We start from the raw sequence: 17127 nt of genomic DNA on the forward strand, positions 1-17127 counted from the left end.
TTCCGGTGACCGCTGTCTGTGGCTTCACACCACCATTGTCGTGCCCTAGCTCCTACCTTCCTCTTCCCTTTGCCACCGGCCATGTCTCCGCCCCTAGATCCCCAATCAAGACGCTATCACCGGGAGAAAGGAGGCGGCGCCGCGTGGGGCAGCGTCGATATCCAGATCTGAGACAGAGGTGGTGGCCTTCGGTGAGTCCGCCGAAGTAGAAGAGATGGGAGGAGAGGGTTGAGGGAGAGGCGATGTGGTGGCTGGGGTCGTCGGAGTTGGTGCTAGGGTCTTGCAGGCAGCGGCGCTGTTTGTGTGTCACCGGGAAAGAAGAGATGGAGATGAGGCGGTGGCGTGGTGGCTGGGTTCGTCAGAGGAGTGGCGGTTGAGTGGAGGTGGAAGGGGGGGAGGCAACGGTTCCATAACTGGGTGGTGGAGGTGGCGATTGAGCTGCTGTGTTGATCTCGGAGAGGCGTTCCTCGCCGGAGAAGCAGACGACGGCTGGCTTGCTGCGGTCGCCGGTGGACAGAGGGAGGTGGTGGCGGTACTTTTCGTCGTCACCGGTAGATCTAGTGCTTAGAGAGGAGATAGACGGCCAGGGAGGCATTTGTTTGTTTTTTTTAGGAAATTTAATTTTTGGGCAAAACGACGTCATTTTGCCCACGTGACTTGCCAGCGTGTAAAAAAGGCCACGAGTAATGCCATGTAATGTTAAATACTATCCACGTCATCGTCGGTCAAACTTAAGAGCTGTCGGAACTTTCACCGTGTGCAAATTGCAACTAAATTAAAAGGTGGTGTATTCTGGAGCTATTTTTGAAGGTGATGTGCAAAATGCAAATCCGGAAATAGTTCGTGTATTTTCCGGCTATTAACCCAAAAATTAATAAGAAAAGAAAAAGAGACTGTTTTGAGAATGCAAAGTAGAATCAAGAATGGTGATGACTTTAGTTGGGATGTTTTTATCTTCAACTCTCTAATTTGGCTACCTTCTCCAGTTGTTTTTGTTTCATTTCCGACTCCACGGTTTTTTGGTGCTGTGCTTCTCAACAGCTCCGGCGAAAATTTATGTATATATTTAATCAATACAGAAATTTAAAATTTTAAGTGGCAACCAAATGGAACAAAACTTGTATCCACATAAAAAGAGATAGATGGGAAAGGGCAGAAGAAAGGAGCTATCTCACATTAAAGTCTACAATCTCTCCAACCATCTATATATCTCATGATCTCATCCACCCCTATACTATACTATACACATCTAAGATCTTCACAAACACAAAGTCTGTTTTTCTAAGGGGAATAGAAGAGGAAGAAACTACTACTATATATATATTTCTATCACTTAATTTTCTTTTGTTTTTGTTGCTCCCAGATTTAGGTAACCAGACCCCTATTCCCCAGTTATTAGAACACTGATTATGGAATTTTAGTGTAAACCAGGATGAACAAAAGAGCTTAGAAGTTGGAATCTCTTCCAATGAATTCTACATCTTATCTGTTCTTTTATCATCCTATTGCATTGTTCAAACAATATGATATTATTTCCCTATGACAGAAAACTCATAAGTAAGCTTTAGATAGATTATATAGCTCAGGATCGGAGTTCAATGATGCAACAGTGACTCTGAACTAACTAACCCAAAAATCACTGCAAATTTACCTTCTTCTAATCAATATCTTGCACTTGATCCTCTAAAGTCGACGCATTTTCAGAAAGGGAGAGACCATTCATCTTCGATGGAAGACACCATTTTGGTCTCAACTTTTATCCTTGTTTAGAGCAATGGCGTTAAAAGCAGTTAGTGATAGAGTAACACTACACATTCCAAACCAAATTAGTATCAAGTTTCCTCCCATTCCATGCAACCACAATAATCACAGTGAAGCAATTCTATTTGCCCAAACAGATTGAAAATGTTTCATTAACAAGTCCCACAGAATTAATAACCATCATTGAAAATGTTTCATCTTGGCCGATTTCGACTTGGGTTTGGCGCCGACATTTCCTTCATCCACTGCCGCCACCAATGTAACCAGGAAAAAAAATACTCCCTCCATCCGCCAAAAGTATTCCACTTTGGCTGGACACGGAGTTTAATAAAATTGGAGATGATGTTGATGTAGTGGAGAAATGGTCCCACCACTTTATGAGATGTGTGGTTGAGATTGAATTTGGGGTGGTTTTTTGTAAATAAAGAGTGTTTGTAAGGATAAAATATAAAGGTGGATGGTGGGACCATGGCTTAAAAAGGAAAGTGGAATACTTTTTGCGGACGCCAAATATAGTAACTGTGGAATACTTTTGGCGGACGGAGGGAGTAATGAAAATCAGAAATAGTAGCGAGTCATTGATAGATTGGAACTTCATCATAACCCGGGCATATGCAAATAGGCTTGCGCAGAGTTCCTTCGGGGCTTTTACTGAATTCCGATATTTTTCCCAGCTCTATAAAGTTATAATGTAAATACATAAACTGTTGGGTATCTACGCCTAGCCGGAGGTTCACCTCTTGGTTCCCGACCGTCTTGCCACCTTCACACGGCACTCAAGTGCCAAGCTCCTCTTCACAAGTATTCTTCTTCTTCTTCTCTTCAGATCTGCTTCTTCTTCTTCTCTTCACATCTGCAAAAGAGAGAAATAAAAAACAAGTAAAAGGAATAAAAGAAAAAGAAAAAGAAAAAGGAAGAAAAGGAAGTAGAGAGCCAAAGGGATCAGAGAAGGGGAAAAGGTGTCCTCGGGACACGTGGGGCTCAGATTTTCCCCTGTACTCAGCAAGCCCTTCCGGCAGCAGTACAATCAAGGCCAAAGAGTGATGGACAGTGAAAGAGCTTCACAGATCTCAGCGCAGATAAGCCACCAACAGCAGGAGCCAGATTCAGAACTCCGATGGCTTAAAAACATCTCAGGTAACCACCAAGTAGGGCTCCGATGAACAGGAAGACCCGATGATACCACCACTCACACAGGGAATCCCACACTATCAAAAGAATAACACACACTGAAAGGAATAGCAGAGCCTTTCTCACTTTTGATAATATGTTCTTCCCCATTTGAATGAGCATCAGGGATTTATGTAAGGGTGCAGCTGGTTAACAGGAGAGGGTGGAACACCATTAAAGGTGATGGAGAAACCAAGGAGATGGGCGGTGGGAAGATGGAGGAGATGAGGAGTCAGAGAGAGAGAATTAGGGTAAGGAGGAGTGGCGCAGAGAGAAGTGAGAGAGAGTGGGGTTCGGAGGGGGGGTAAATCAGATAGGTATAGTGGGCTTGGTTCTGGGCCCTAAAGTTGGCCCAGACAAAAGAGATAAATGAGAAATGGGCCAACATCCACATATCCACATTTGGCACATTGATCATTTAGTCACCAGGGAAGGGCCAGTCATTGAGTTGGAGTTGTCATCACAACCCCTATTTTTACTCTTATCCTATCACACAGACACGAAAGAGAGGGTGAGAGATAATATTAAACATATCATTCTCAATCTCAAGCCACAGAGATCAACCCAAGAGGAAATCACCATTTCTCAAACCCTAAGGTTATCATTGAAGACACAACAAAGCACAAACAACAGAAGACAGCAACAACACACACAGGGAACAGACTCAAGAAACACAAAGGAACAATCAGCAGACAAACAAAAGAGACAACAAACAACACAAACCATAAGAAAGCAAAACATAAAACTAAGTTAAAGACCTCCAATGTTCAAAGTATTTTTGCATGAGACTAATTTTGAAGCAGGTAAACATTTGGTTCCCATATCAGCAGGATTAAACTCTGAAGGAATTTTGTTCAGAATAACATCACCTTTTTCAACAACATCCCTGATAAAATGATACCTGACATCAATATGTTTTGTTCTGTCATGAAAAATAGGATTCTTACACAACTGAATAGCAGACTGACTGTCAGAGAAGAGCACAGGTGTGTCATCAATAAAATTAATCTCAGACAGCACACCATTTAACCATATAGCCTCTTTTACAGCTTCAGTAGCTGCAATGTACTCAGATTCAGTAGTAGATAAGGCCACAATGCCTTGTAACTGAGACTTCCAACTTATACAAGATCCACATAAAGTAAACACATAAGAAGTAGTAGACTTCCTATTGTCCCTATCATTGGCATAATTAGAATCCACATATCCAACACATTTGATACCATTTTCAGATTTTGAGAAAAACAGACCATTATTCATACTTCCTCCGTCCCATAAATAATGGCCTGTTTTCCTTTTTGGGTTGTCCCATATATAATGGCATGTTTCCTATTTTAGAAATAATAAGGGAGTAATTAGCTATACTAATTAATTCAACTACGCTAATTAATTCAGCCCCTCCCATTTCTTCATTTTACGCTCAACACTCACAGACCCACCCTTCTCTCTCTTCTCAATTTCCACGGCACCGTCGCCTCTTGCTCGCGCCACCACAATACGGAATCGCGCCGTTCCAGACACGCCGCATCTGAAACCATCGAACCAGATCCACTGGTGTCCTGCGAAGAAGACGAAGTACAACTCGTCTCGCCGGTGACTCGTCGCTGTTTCTTCACACGATAGTCGAACGGCAAAGGATGCCGGAGCACCCCCAACCGCGACGCCGAGAGGAAACAACAACCACAGCACGCTGAGAGGAAACAACAACCACAAAGGGCCGAGCCCTAGCTTCTTTCGATTCAGGCAGAATCGCCGCCACACACACACACAGATCTGTCGCCTCCACCGCGCATCCATTGTTTACCGGCAACAGAGGGCGGAATCGCGGAGGAGAAGATGGAGGGCAAGGGCGGAGCCGCTTTACTGCTGTCGGCATGCTGAGAAAGGGGAGAAATAAGGAGCGGCGGGAGGCTGGTGTTACCGGAGTTTTGAAGAAGAAGGTCGATCTCTGTGAAGGGAAGGGAGAGCAGGGGAGGAAGAAGGAGATCTATGTGTGTGTTTTGTTGATTTTGTTTGCTAGAGGAAATTTAATATCCTGGAACATGTTGATTTTTGGGTTTGCTGCTTTGCTCTGCTGATTTTGCTTTGAAGATGGGATTTTTGGGTTTGCTGCTTTGCTTTGCTGATTATGCTTTGGTTTGCTGATTTCGCCGGAGTACTAAAAAAGAAGGATGGTCGAACGGCTGAAGTTGCCGGATTTTTGCCGGAGTATTGAAGAAGAAGGTCGGTGCTGGTGTTGCCTGATTTTTGCCGGATAGAGTGAGGGGGAAATGGTGGTGGACTGGTGGCCATCATCTTCGATTGATGTAGATTAGCTAATAATTAATTTTACTAATAATATCTTTATCTCCTTAATTCAACACTTCTTAATCTCCGTGCCCAAAAGAAATGGGCCATTATTTCTGGGACGGAGGGAGTAGTAGATTTCAAATATCTGAAAAGCCATTTCATTGCTTCCCAGTAAGGAAGTCCAGGATTAGCCATGTATTTACTCAAGCAAGATACAGCATAGGCAATATCAGGTCTGGTGCTAATCATAAGATATATGACAGACCTTACAGCATTGGCATAAGGGATGTTTTTCATTTTCTCAAGATCAGAATCAGATATGGGACATTGTTTCTTACTCAACTCAAAATGAGAACCAAGAGGCACATTGATAGACTTACAGTTTTCCATGTTGAATTTCATCAAAACTTGCTTCACATAATCAGACTGATGCAATAAAAGGGTAGATTTCTCTCTGTCTCTTTCTATGCTCATGCCTAAGATTTTCTTAGCATCCCCTAAATCTTTCATGTCAAAGTTTTCACATAGACATTTCTGAACATGCTGTATGGTTTTCAAACATGGACCAAGTATGAGCATATCATCAACATATATGAGCAAGAACACATGTGACTCACCATCCAGATGATACAAACAATGATCAAAGCTGCTCCTAACAAAGTTCAAACTTTTCATGCATTGATCAAACTTCAAATTCCATTGCCTAGGAGACTGTTTTAAACCATATAATGACTTTTTAAGAAGACACACATGATCAGGGAAGTTTTTGTCAACAAAGCCTTCAGGCTGTTTCATATAAATGTCATTTTCAAGTTCACCATGCAAGAAGGCAGTAGTAACATCCATTTGTTTCAATTCCCAGTTAAAATGAGCACAAAGGGCAAGCATGATGCGCACTGTAGTAAATTTCACAACAGGAGCAAAAATCTCATTGTAATTTATGCCCTCTTTTTGAGTAAATCCCTTAACAACAAGCCTAGTTTTGTATCTCACGTTATCAGTTCCATGCTTGACTTTAAACAACCATTTGCACTCAATAACAGAACATTCAGTAGGCTGTTCCACAAGTGTCCAAGCTTCATTATTATTAGGTTCATTCATAACAGGCTCAAGTCCAAGCGCATCATGCATGATTGGTTCATTGTCAACCTCAGGGTTTGCATCCAAATTTGGTTGGGGATCCACCTCAAAAGGAACAGTGGGGGGAGAAAACATAAACTCGTACTTGTTTTAATAAAAAACATTCAGTTTCTCTACCTCACTTGGAGCAGCAGACTGTGAGGATTCAGCCAAATATGGAAAGATAGGTTCATTAAACACCACATCCCTACTGATGCAAGTTTTAAACCCAGGGACAGACCTATCCCACAACCTATAGCAGTTGTTCATGATGACAAAAAAGGCTCAAACAACTGCAGGCAGCAAAACTCAAGACAGCAGCCACATAGACACCAACAAACAACAGTCAACAAGCAACAACCCAGAGCAGAGCTCAACAAACACCAGAGCTCACACAGCCAATCCAGATAAGCCCATCTCTCCCTTATTTTCCAGAATACTCGCACGAGGAGACCCACAGGGGAATCCAGACGAACTGGACCAAAACAAAGGAGATCTCACTCGGCTTGAAATGCCAAGAGCTTATCGAGATTATCAGGTAACACGCGGAAGCACAAGTAAAGGCAGGATCACAAGATACCAAAGTCTCAGCAGACAACACATGCAAGAGACACAAAAGCAGCAGAAACACCAATCCTAGAAGCTAGGAGTTTCAAGATCAAGCCAATTTACCAGAGCCGTCTCTCCCAGAAAGGGGAGAGGCCGGACCTACCTCTTTTCTTGCTCGTCGGGAGCGAATCGGCGCAGCCCGAAGGGGCGGCGGGGTGAAGGAGGTGCGGTCGGAGGGTGCCCCGGCTAGGTCCCCGTGGCTCTGATACCATAAACTTTTATTCATTGGTATTTATAGAAAATGCTTCTTGCAGTACAGTTATTTTAAGAAAGGCTTACATCTTCATGTATGTGTTTTAGGTTCAAAACGAATAATTGGTTAATGAGAACATTCGGTAAGGTCTTCAAGAAAATCACTCATTTTTCCAATTAAACATACACGAGAATGAATTGCGACAGCATACATGCAATGCAATTAATAGAAGATGTTTAAGCGCGCGTCAGTAGTATCAACTTTCAAGAAAATGAATAAAAAAATAGAATAAAAATATTTAATATATAGACATTTTAAACGGTCATTACTTGCTCATTTAAAATTGATTTATACCTTTCATGCATCAAATTAAAGATTTTTCATGATTATATATTACATATTTTATATCAAAGAAAATTACACAAAAATATAAAAATATTTGCGCAATCAAGAGAAAACATACTAAATTGAAACTAAATTATCCACAAACAAAATAATGTGATGTTTTAATTGAGGAGTTGCCTTGAGGTAATACTGATGAGGATGGTATTCGGGGCTCTGGGTCTTTGCCTCCGGAAAGAGCCAAGAGCCCGAATACCTCATTTGATTGCCAAGAAAGAGTCTCTCCGGAGCTGAATCTCTCCAGAGCTGAGTAAGAGGAAGTGCCGTCCAGATTACACTGAACAAGACTTCCTTAACAGCCGAGAGCTCGAATACCATTTCCATAAATCAGAACAGAGTACGAACTCTGTAACTAAGAGCAGATCTGGGAGAAGTTCCAGAGTGGAGTTTATTCTGGGAGGCAATGAATCTCATGACAGTATAGCTGGATGTGATTGTTGAATGCCCGCAGAGCTGACTCACACGAGCAGAGTGGCGGAGTAGGGCAAAAAGTAACCTTGTACGGGAAAGGAAGGGCGCACCTGCAAACACTCGATGTAACAGAATGATATGCGATCACTAACCTTCTTTTTGCAGGGACCGCCTCCCTTAGCTAATAACAGGCTGTCGGCTGACGTTAGGGGTGTAATCGAACCGAGCCGAACCGAATAGTGGTGTGCTCAAGTTTGGTTTGTTTAGTATCGAATCGAATCTCGAACTTTACGTACCGAATACTTTGAAGCTCACGAGCCTAATCGAACCTATACGAACTTTCTAAATTTATATTTTTATTCAAAATATTGATTATTTTATTTTAAAAATAAATTATTTTATTCAAAATAATTTATATATTAATTATTTTCTTATAACAAATAAAATTAATTAGAGATTTAATACAATTATTATTAATTTTAGTGGATAAATATAAGTTGTATCTACTAAAAATTTATATTTTTCAAGCTGAGTCACTTGACGAACATGTTCACGAGCTAACGAGCCGAATACTACTAAGCTCAAGTTTGGTTTGTTTATTTATCGAGCTTCTCTAAACGAACTTGAACGAACTTTTTTCGAGCCGAGCTCCGAATAGTTCGCAAGCGGCTTGGTTTGTTTACAACCCTAGCTGACGTGGAAGATGCTTTAAAGTAGAAAAGACGTTCTTGCCCTTATGTATAATGAGGAGGATGAATGAAGTGACAAAAATACCCACACGTGCTAAGATTGGAAATTACGAAAATGCCCATTAGGTCATGCAATCTATAAATAGCATGATTATTGGTCTTACAACTCACTTTATCTTTGAGTTCTTACCCGATTTCATACAAAAATCACTGAGAAAATACTCTAGCCATCTCTATTCAAAATATTCAAATGTTGAAGAGGAAAGAGCATAAAAAGGAAGAGCGGAAAGCATAACATATACAAAAAGGAAGGACAACACCGAGATCATAGGCAACCGAACCCTACTTACGTTCTTAAACCAGGTTTAGTAGTTTAAGGTCTTAAATTAAGTGTTGGTAAGAACCGCCTTCACCAAATACTTTACTGTTTTTTACAATATTAATCATATTTTAAAAAAAAAATTAGTAATTCTTCTACTTTCATATATAGTAACATAACAATTCTTTTAGTATAATATGAGATTATTTTTAAAGTATGTCACATTTATAACTACTTTCAAATTCAAAATTATAATTAATATAGTCCAATCAAATAATATATATAATTAAAATATTAAAACAAACAAATACTCATACATAATAAACAAAGAATAAAAAAGGAAAAATTAAAAAATAGAAATAAAAATAAAAAGCTAATGAATTTTAAAACTATTACATATTGAATTTTAAATGAATTTATACATATCATATATCAAACTAAGCTTCTTTTCATAAACTATTATGAAAATATTCGTTCTTTTCAAACATGCCTTTTGCTCTTTTTTTCTTCTTTGTTTTCTTATCTATGTCATTTCAATTTTCATAGTATGTAATCTTATTTATTTTACAGTAAAAATTTGTTAATATGATACGATATATGTCACTATTATAAGAAGATAATATTATATGTTATAATTAATGTCAAGAATGAAACTGGTTTTTACTTTACATCAGAATATTTGTGAATATTGTTTTTAGATAATAATACATGGATCCATTTTTTGTTGAATGAATTAATCACTTATTTAAATCAATAAATATTAAAATAAATAAAAATTAATAAGTCAACAAAATTAAGTAGCCACAACATAAATTAAAACTAGTAGTCATTATTATCTTTATTTTATTTTGGGCCCATAATAAAAGCTCATTAATTTGCATTTTGAGCCCATAATAGAACCTCAAATATAGTCATACACTCTCTCTCGTTTAGTGCTGCCACATGCTAACCGGAACCGGCAGTTCCGGCTCAGACCGGCCCGTGGTCAACGGTTTCGACCCAGATCGTTGACCGTGGGGCGGTTCCGGAACTGGAATCGGTAACAATCGAGGGTCGGTTTTGGGCTGAGAATTCTTGAATCGTGAACCGGCGGGCCAGCCCGATGGTTCGGCCCAAAAATCGGGGGCCCGACACGACAGACGAGGTGGCAGTGTGCCAAGGCTAGGCGGAAAGGTGCGCGGTCTCCAAGGCAGATACCGTTGGTTTTTGGCGGTTAACCGGCGGTTTCCACCCAATTTTATCTAAAAATACCTCTCTTCTTCCACCTTCAAAACCATTCCATTGTGTTAACAATTCTACACTCTTTTCTCTTCTACTTCTAATTCTCTTCCATTCTTTATGTGTTAAATTACTCTTGCTAAATTGCTCCTACTGTATAATTCTATTGTTACTCACTTGCTTTACTTTATTGCTCTTGCTTACATTATATTACTACTAAGTACTAAATACTATTTATATTTCAATTACACTAGCACTACACACACTTGTTTTACTTTATTGCTCTTGCTTACATTATATTACTACTAACTACTAAATTATTATATATTTCAATTACACTAGCACTTTATTGTTCTTGCTTTACATTATATTACTACTAACTACTAAATATTATCTACTAATTATCTATTACTATATATTTCAATTAACAATAGCACTACACACACTCTTGTTTTACATTATTGTTCTATTGTTAATTGTTATTCTCTAATCTCTATTATCTCTATACTCTTCTCTACTTGTTTATTTGTTATCATGTCTCAATCTCGTGGTAACCGTGGCAAGTATATCAATGTCGACTCCGATGAAGATGTTAGTAGTTGGGATTATGTGGATCTATTTTCTCAAGAATTTGAGAGAGATGAGGAAGAGAAAGTTCATATTTGTGTGGAATAGATGAAGGAATTTGTGTTGGTGAATGAAGGGGAGGGAGTGTATATAGAAAAAAAAAAAAAAAAAAACAATTGCAACTGTCAAATGACCAAAGAAATAAGAAGAAAAAAAATCCTCAAAAATCGGATAGAGCCGTTTGTATTTTAAAATACAAATTTTATTATTATTATTTTTTTAATGGGCGCGTGATTGCACGCGCGTGATATTAAGGGGATCGTGCCTTACTCGAAAAATCGAGTAGGCCTCGAGTCATGGAGGGGCTGCAGTGGGGTACTCGATCTTTAGCTTACTCGAGTAAGCTGGATCAAGTATCCCACTGTGGATGCTCTTAGCAATAAATGTGATGTACATAAAGCTGTGAAATAATTGTATCTAGCAATAAATGTGATGTACATAAAGCTGTGAAACAGCTGTATCACCGTGTAAAAGAGAAAGAAAGAGAAACAATGCACTAAAGGACAAACAACATTTTGCCCTAGATGAAAAAAATGGGAAAATGTATGTATTTTGGATGTACTTGTGCAAGGGTCTTTTAATATAGTATAGATAATTCCCACTATAGATGATGTGTTTCTCGATTTTATAAAAAAAATTAAAATTGAAAAAATATAAACATTTTTTTATAATATTTCTGTAACAGAGGACTATAGAACCGCGCGGTTCTATGGACATATTTCCAAATCTCCATAAATAAATTGAAATAGAAGTCATTTGGCAAAAATAAATTGTTGCAATTTTGCAAGATAAAAGTTAAATTTGCTGCAAAATGAACATTACTAGATGGTGAAGCATAAAATCAAAGCTCACACATTAGCTCAATTTTTCACAGACGGCGCCACCCAATGTTAGCAAACAACTGTTGGACATCTTCATAGACCCCCATCTCTTGAAGCACTACTGGATCAGCATAACGTGTGGGCTCTATCTTCCGGTGCCACAATGCCGAGAACTTTGGTCGATCTAAATCCGACATGAGTACCACTCCGTGATACTCTGGCTGATCGGGTGTCAATGGAGTACTTCTTGAACCCGAGGCTCCAGCACTCCCCTTTCGTTTCTTTGGTGCCATTGTACCTACAAAAATTTTCAATCAATTTCAAAGCACCACCTAAAACCAACAAACCAACTAAAATAAAGCAATGAAGCCCCTAACTTAGCAAAAACCCCATTCAAAAGTCATCCCCCTAATCCAAAACTCAATCCTTTAATCCAAACACTCCAAGTTAACTCTACTCATATGAATAAACAAAACAAAACCAGCCATGAGCAAAGCCTACTTCCCAACAAAAATTCAAGCTAAATTCTCCAACAAAGTGATATGCTAGCTGTTAGAAAAAATAGAGGTAGGTAGCCACCTACCACCTCCACCATTTACCACCTACCACCATTTGCCACCTACCACCTCCACCATTTGCCTATAAATGATCCTCGCAGCAACATCCCAAAAACACACCAAACACAACTATCAAAGCAGATAGCTAGAGAGATAGAGAGATAGAGAGAAAATCTTGTGAGAGAAAACTTCAGTGTGGAAGTTATACACGAGTGATAAAAGTGAGTTGAGAGATAGCCTCTGCGTAGGCAGATACAAAATACAGTGTGGTATTGTTGTACTCCTCCTTTTGTGAGATTCTCTAATATATTGGGGTGGGTCCGTGGACGTAGGCAGTTTGGCCGAACCACGTTAAATATCGGTGTCATTATTTTTCCCGTCTTAGATAATTTATATCTTTGATATTGCTTTCGATTTGATAATGGGCGGAATTATTTGTGTATATTTCCCAACAACTGGTATCAGAGCCACGTTTGTGGCGGTCTGATAATTTTCTTGTGCTGTTACTATTCATCGTGAATAGTGATTTCGTTGTGAACAGTGATTGTTCTTTTGTAATTCTTAGTATGCTCTGTGGTTGCAGTAATTACTGAACCTCCACATCAGAAAAGAATTATTTTGAGAAAATTATCTTGTTTATCAATTGGGAGCAGTTACGATGGGCGACGGAAAGATTACAATTGAGAAGTTCGATGGTACGGATTTCAGTTTCTGGAAGATGCAGATCGAGGATTATCTTTATGGAAAAGATCTACATCAGCCCCTCAAAGAAAAACCATATAAGATGGATCCGGACGAGTGGGAGCTGCTGGACAGAAAGGCGATGAGTGCAATACGTTTATCGCTGTCCAGGAACGTTGCCTACCACACGACTGGAGCAAAGTCAACAAAGGAGATGTTGGCGATTCTGGCGGAGATGTACCAGAAACCATCAACTGCAAACAAAGTACATTTGATGAGACGATTGTTCAATCTAAAAATGTCCGAGAGCACACCAGTGCAGAATCATTTGAACGAGTTCAATATGATCACCACACAGCTGAGCTCGGTGGAGATCGAGTTTGATGATGAAGTTCGTGCCCTAATATTGCTATCTTCTTTGCCAGAAAGTTGGGCCGGAACAGTGACAGCAGTTAGCGCTTCATCGGCAAAGGCAAAGTTGCACTTTGACGAAGTAAGAGATCTGATGATCAGCGAGGAGATTCGCAGGAAAGAATCTCCATCTACTTCAGGGTCAGGGACTGCACTGAACACGGAATATCGAGGAAGATCGAAAGGAAGGCAGAACAGGGGAAGGTCAAAGTCCAGAGGAAAGAGCCAATCCAGGACGGATAAGGGTTCAATCCAGTGCTGGAACTGTGAAGAGTTCGGGCACTTTAAGAATCAGTGTAAAGCGCCACCGAAGAAAAAGGATCACAAAAAGACAGCGAACGCAGCCACAACAGAAGATGTAGGCGAGGCGTTGGTCCTGAGCGTGACCAGTCCGATGGAGTCGTGGGTGCTGGATTCTGGAGCGTCTTTCCATTCATGCAGTAATGAAGATATAATTGAAAATTATGTCTCTGGCGATTTTGGACAGGTGTATCTTGCTGATGATGAGCCCCTGAAAATCGTAGGAAAGGGAGACGTGCGAGTTGTGACATCCAACGGATCCGAATTGAAGCTGAATCAAGTCAGACATATTCCTGGACTGAAAAGGAACTTACTTTCAATTGGGCAGCTTGATGCAGAGGGCTACACAGTGACATTTGGCTGCAGTAATTGGAAGATAATCAAGGGAGCTATGATTGTAGCTCATGGAAAGAAGGAGGGCACGTTGTATATGACAACTAACTCCAAAGATTGCATTGATCTTGCAGGAGGAGTGAACAATGCAGATTTGTGGCATTGTCGGCTTGGCCACATGAGCGAAAAGGGGATGAAGATAATGTGTTCGAAGGGTAGGCTGCCTGGCCTGGAAACTGTTGAAGTTGGCCTGTGCGAGGATTGCGTGTTCGGAAAGCAGAAAAGGGTAAGCTTCTCGAGAGGCGGCAGAACCTTGAAGACACAGAAGCTGGAGCTGGTCCATAGTGATCTATGGGGACCGGCGCCTGTAAAATCCCTTGGTGGCTCGGAATACTACATAACCTTCATTGATGATTCCACTCGAAAGGTATGGGTTTATTTTCTTAAAAATAAATCCGATGCATTTGATACTTTCAGGAAGTGGAAAGCCCTTGTAGAAACTGAAACATGGCTGAAAGTAAAGTGTCTACGATCCGACAATGGAGGAGAATATGAACTTAAGGAGTTCAAAGACTACTGTGCTGAGAATGGGATTCGCATGGAGAAAACCGTGAGAGGAACTCCCCAGCAGAATGGTGTAGCAGAACGGATGAACAGAACACTAAATGAGCGAGCAAGATGCATGAGGCTGAAAAGTGGGTTGCCTAAGATGTTTTGGGCAGATGCAGTTAACACAGCTGCATACCTAATCAATAGAGGTCCATCAGTTCCATTGGAGTTTCGGATACCTGAGGAAGAATGGACAGGAAAAGAGGTAAACCTATCTTTTCTACGCATCTTTGGATGTGTTGCTTATGCTCATATTGATCATGTTAATAGAAGCAAGTTAGATGCTAAATCTCTTAAGTGTACGTTCATTGGTTATGGTGGAGACGAGTTCGGTTATAGGCTCTGGGATGAGCAGAACCGAAAGGTTATTCGAAGTAGAGATGTGGTTTTCAATGAACAGGTGTTGTACAAGGAAAGAGTGAAAGCATCTAGCCCTGGCAATTCTGATTCCCAAATAGTCGAGTTAGACATCTCAAACTCGAGTGGGAGCAAGGAGAGCCAGAATTTTGAAGAGGTTCCAGATGAGGAGCCAAGAACCCCACCACCAAGCAATCCGCTGCCAAGACCGGTTAGAGAGCGACGTGCACCTGATAGGTACTCGCCCTCTAACTTTTATTTACTACTTACTGATGGTGGTGAGCCTGAATGCTATGCAGAGGCAGATACTGGTAGTAATAAGCGGATGTGGAGAGTTGCTATGGATGATGAGATTGAATCTCTTATCCTAAACGGCACTTGGGAACTTGTAGAGCTCCCGAAGGGGAAGAAGGCATTGCATTGCAAGTGGATCTATCGAATCAAGATTGAAGCTGATGGTAGCAAACGCTACAAGGCAAGGCTGGTTGTCAAAGGGTTTGAGCAACGATACGGTATTGATTATACCGATATTTTTACTCCTGTTGTGAAACTGACCACTATTCGTTTAGTGTTAAGCATGGTAGTTGCAGAAAACTTGTTGTTACATCAGATGGATGTAAAGACAACGTTCCTTCATGGTGATTTGGAGGAAAACTTGTACATGACACAGCCCGAGGGATTCGTGGTGAAAGGAAAAGAAAATCTTGTGTGCAAGTTGAAAAAGAGCTTGTATGGCCTGAAGCAAGCTCCGAAGCAGTGGTATAAGAAGTTTGACAGTTTTATGTTGGAGATTGGCTACGCGAGATGCCACGCTGATCATTTTTGCTACTACAAGAGGTTCGACAAAAGTTATCTTATCCTTTTGCTATACGTTGACGATATGTTGATCGCAGGAGCTGATGCAAAGGAAATGGATAAGTTGAAGAAGCAATTGTCTGAACGATTCTCCATGAAAGATCTTGGAGAGGCCAATCAGATTCTTGGCATGAGGATCAAAAGAGACAAGGCGGCAGGAAAGTTGTATCTTTCACAAGCCAACTACATTGAGAAGGTATTGGAAAGATTTAACATGCAGAATTCGAAGCCGGTGAACATCCCGTTGGGTTGTCACTTCAAGCTATCGAAGAAGGAGTCGCCATGTACAAAGGAGGAACGTGCCGAGATGATAAAAGTTCCTTATGCATCGGCAATAGGCAGCATTATGTACGCCATGGTGTGTACAAGGCCAGATATTGCGCATGCAGTGGGAGTAGTAAGTCGATTCATGGGTGATCCGGGCAAGCAACATTGGGAAGCAGTCAAGTGGATTCTTCGTTACTTAAGAGGTACCACGGACAAGGCTTTATGTTTTGATGGCAAGAGTGCCAAGTTGGTTGGCTATGTTGATGCAGATTTGGCATCAAATGACCTGGAAGGTCGGAAGAGTACAACCGGGTATGTATTTACTTTTGGTGGTACTGCTATTTCTTGGTCTTCTAAGTTGCAGAAGATTGTCACGTTGTCTACTACGGAAGCTGAGTATGTAGCCGTGACGGAAGCAAGCAAGGAGATGGTATGGTTGCAGAATTTCTTGAGAGAACTTGGGAAGAAGCATGAGAATAGTACACTCTTTAGTGATAGTCAAAGTGCTATTTTCTTGGCTAAGAATCCAGCGTTTCACTCAAGGACAAAGCACATTGAGTTGAAGTATCACTACATCCGTCACCTGCTGGAGATGAAGATCTTACAACTTGAGAAGATCCAGGGAAGCAAGAACTCAGCCGATATGTTTACAAAGGCAGTAACCATTGATAAATTGAAGTTGTGCTCAGCTTCAATTAGTTTGCTAGAATAACAAAGAGAGAAAGGCTGTTGCGTTGATCGAGGTGTGAAGACAGATTGAAATCAGTCTTCAAGTGGGAGATTGTTAGAAAAAATAGAGGTAGGTAGCCACCTACCACCTCCACCATTTGCCACCTACCACCATTTGCCACCTACCACCTCCACCATTTGCCTATAAATGATCCTCGCAGCAACATCCCAAAAACACACCAAACACAACTATCAAAGCAGATAGCTAGAGAGATAGAGAGATAGAGAGAAAATCTTGTGAGAGAAAACTTCAGTGTGGAAGTTATACACGAGTGATAAAAGTGAGTTGAGAGATAGCCTCTGCGTAGGCAGATACAAAATACAGTGTGGTATTGTTGTACTCCTCCTTTTGTGAGATTCTCTAATATATTGGGGTGGGTCCGTGGACGTAGGCAGTTTG

The sequence above is a fragment of the Salvia miltiorrhiza genome, chromosome 1, assembly GCF_028751815.1.
Source record: "Salvia miltiorrhiza cultivar Shanhuang (shh) chromosome 1, IMPLAD_Smil_shh, whole genome shotgun sequence".
Lineage (NCBI taxonomy): Eukaryota > Viridiplantae > Streptophyta > Magnoliopsida > Lamiales > Lamiaceae > Salvia > Salvia miltiorrhiza.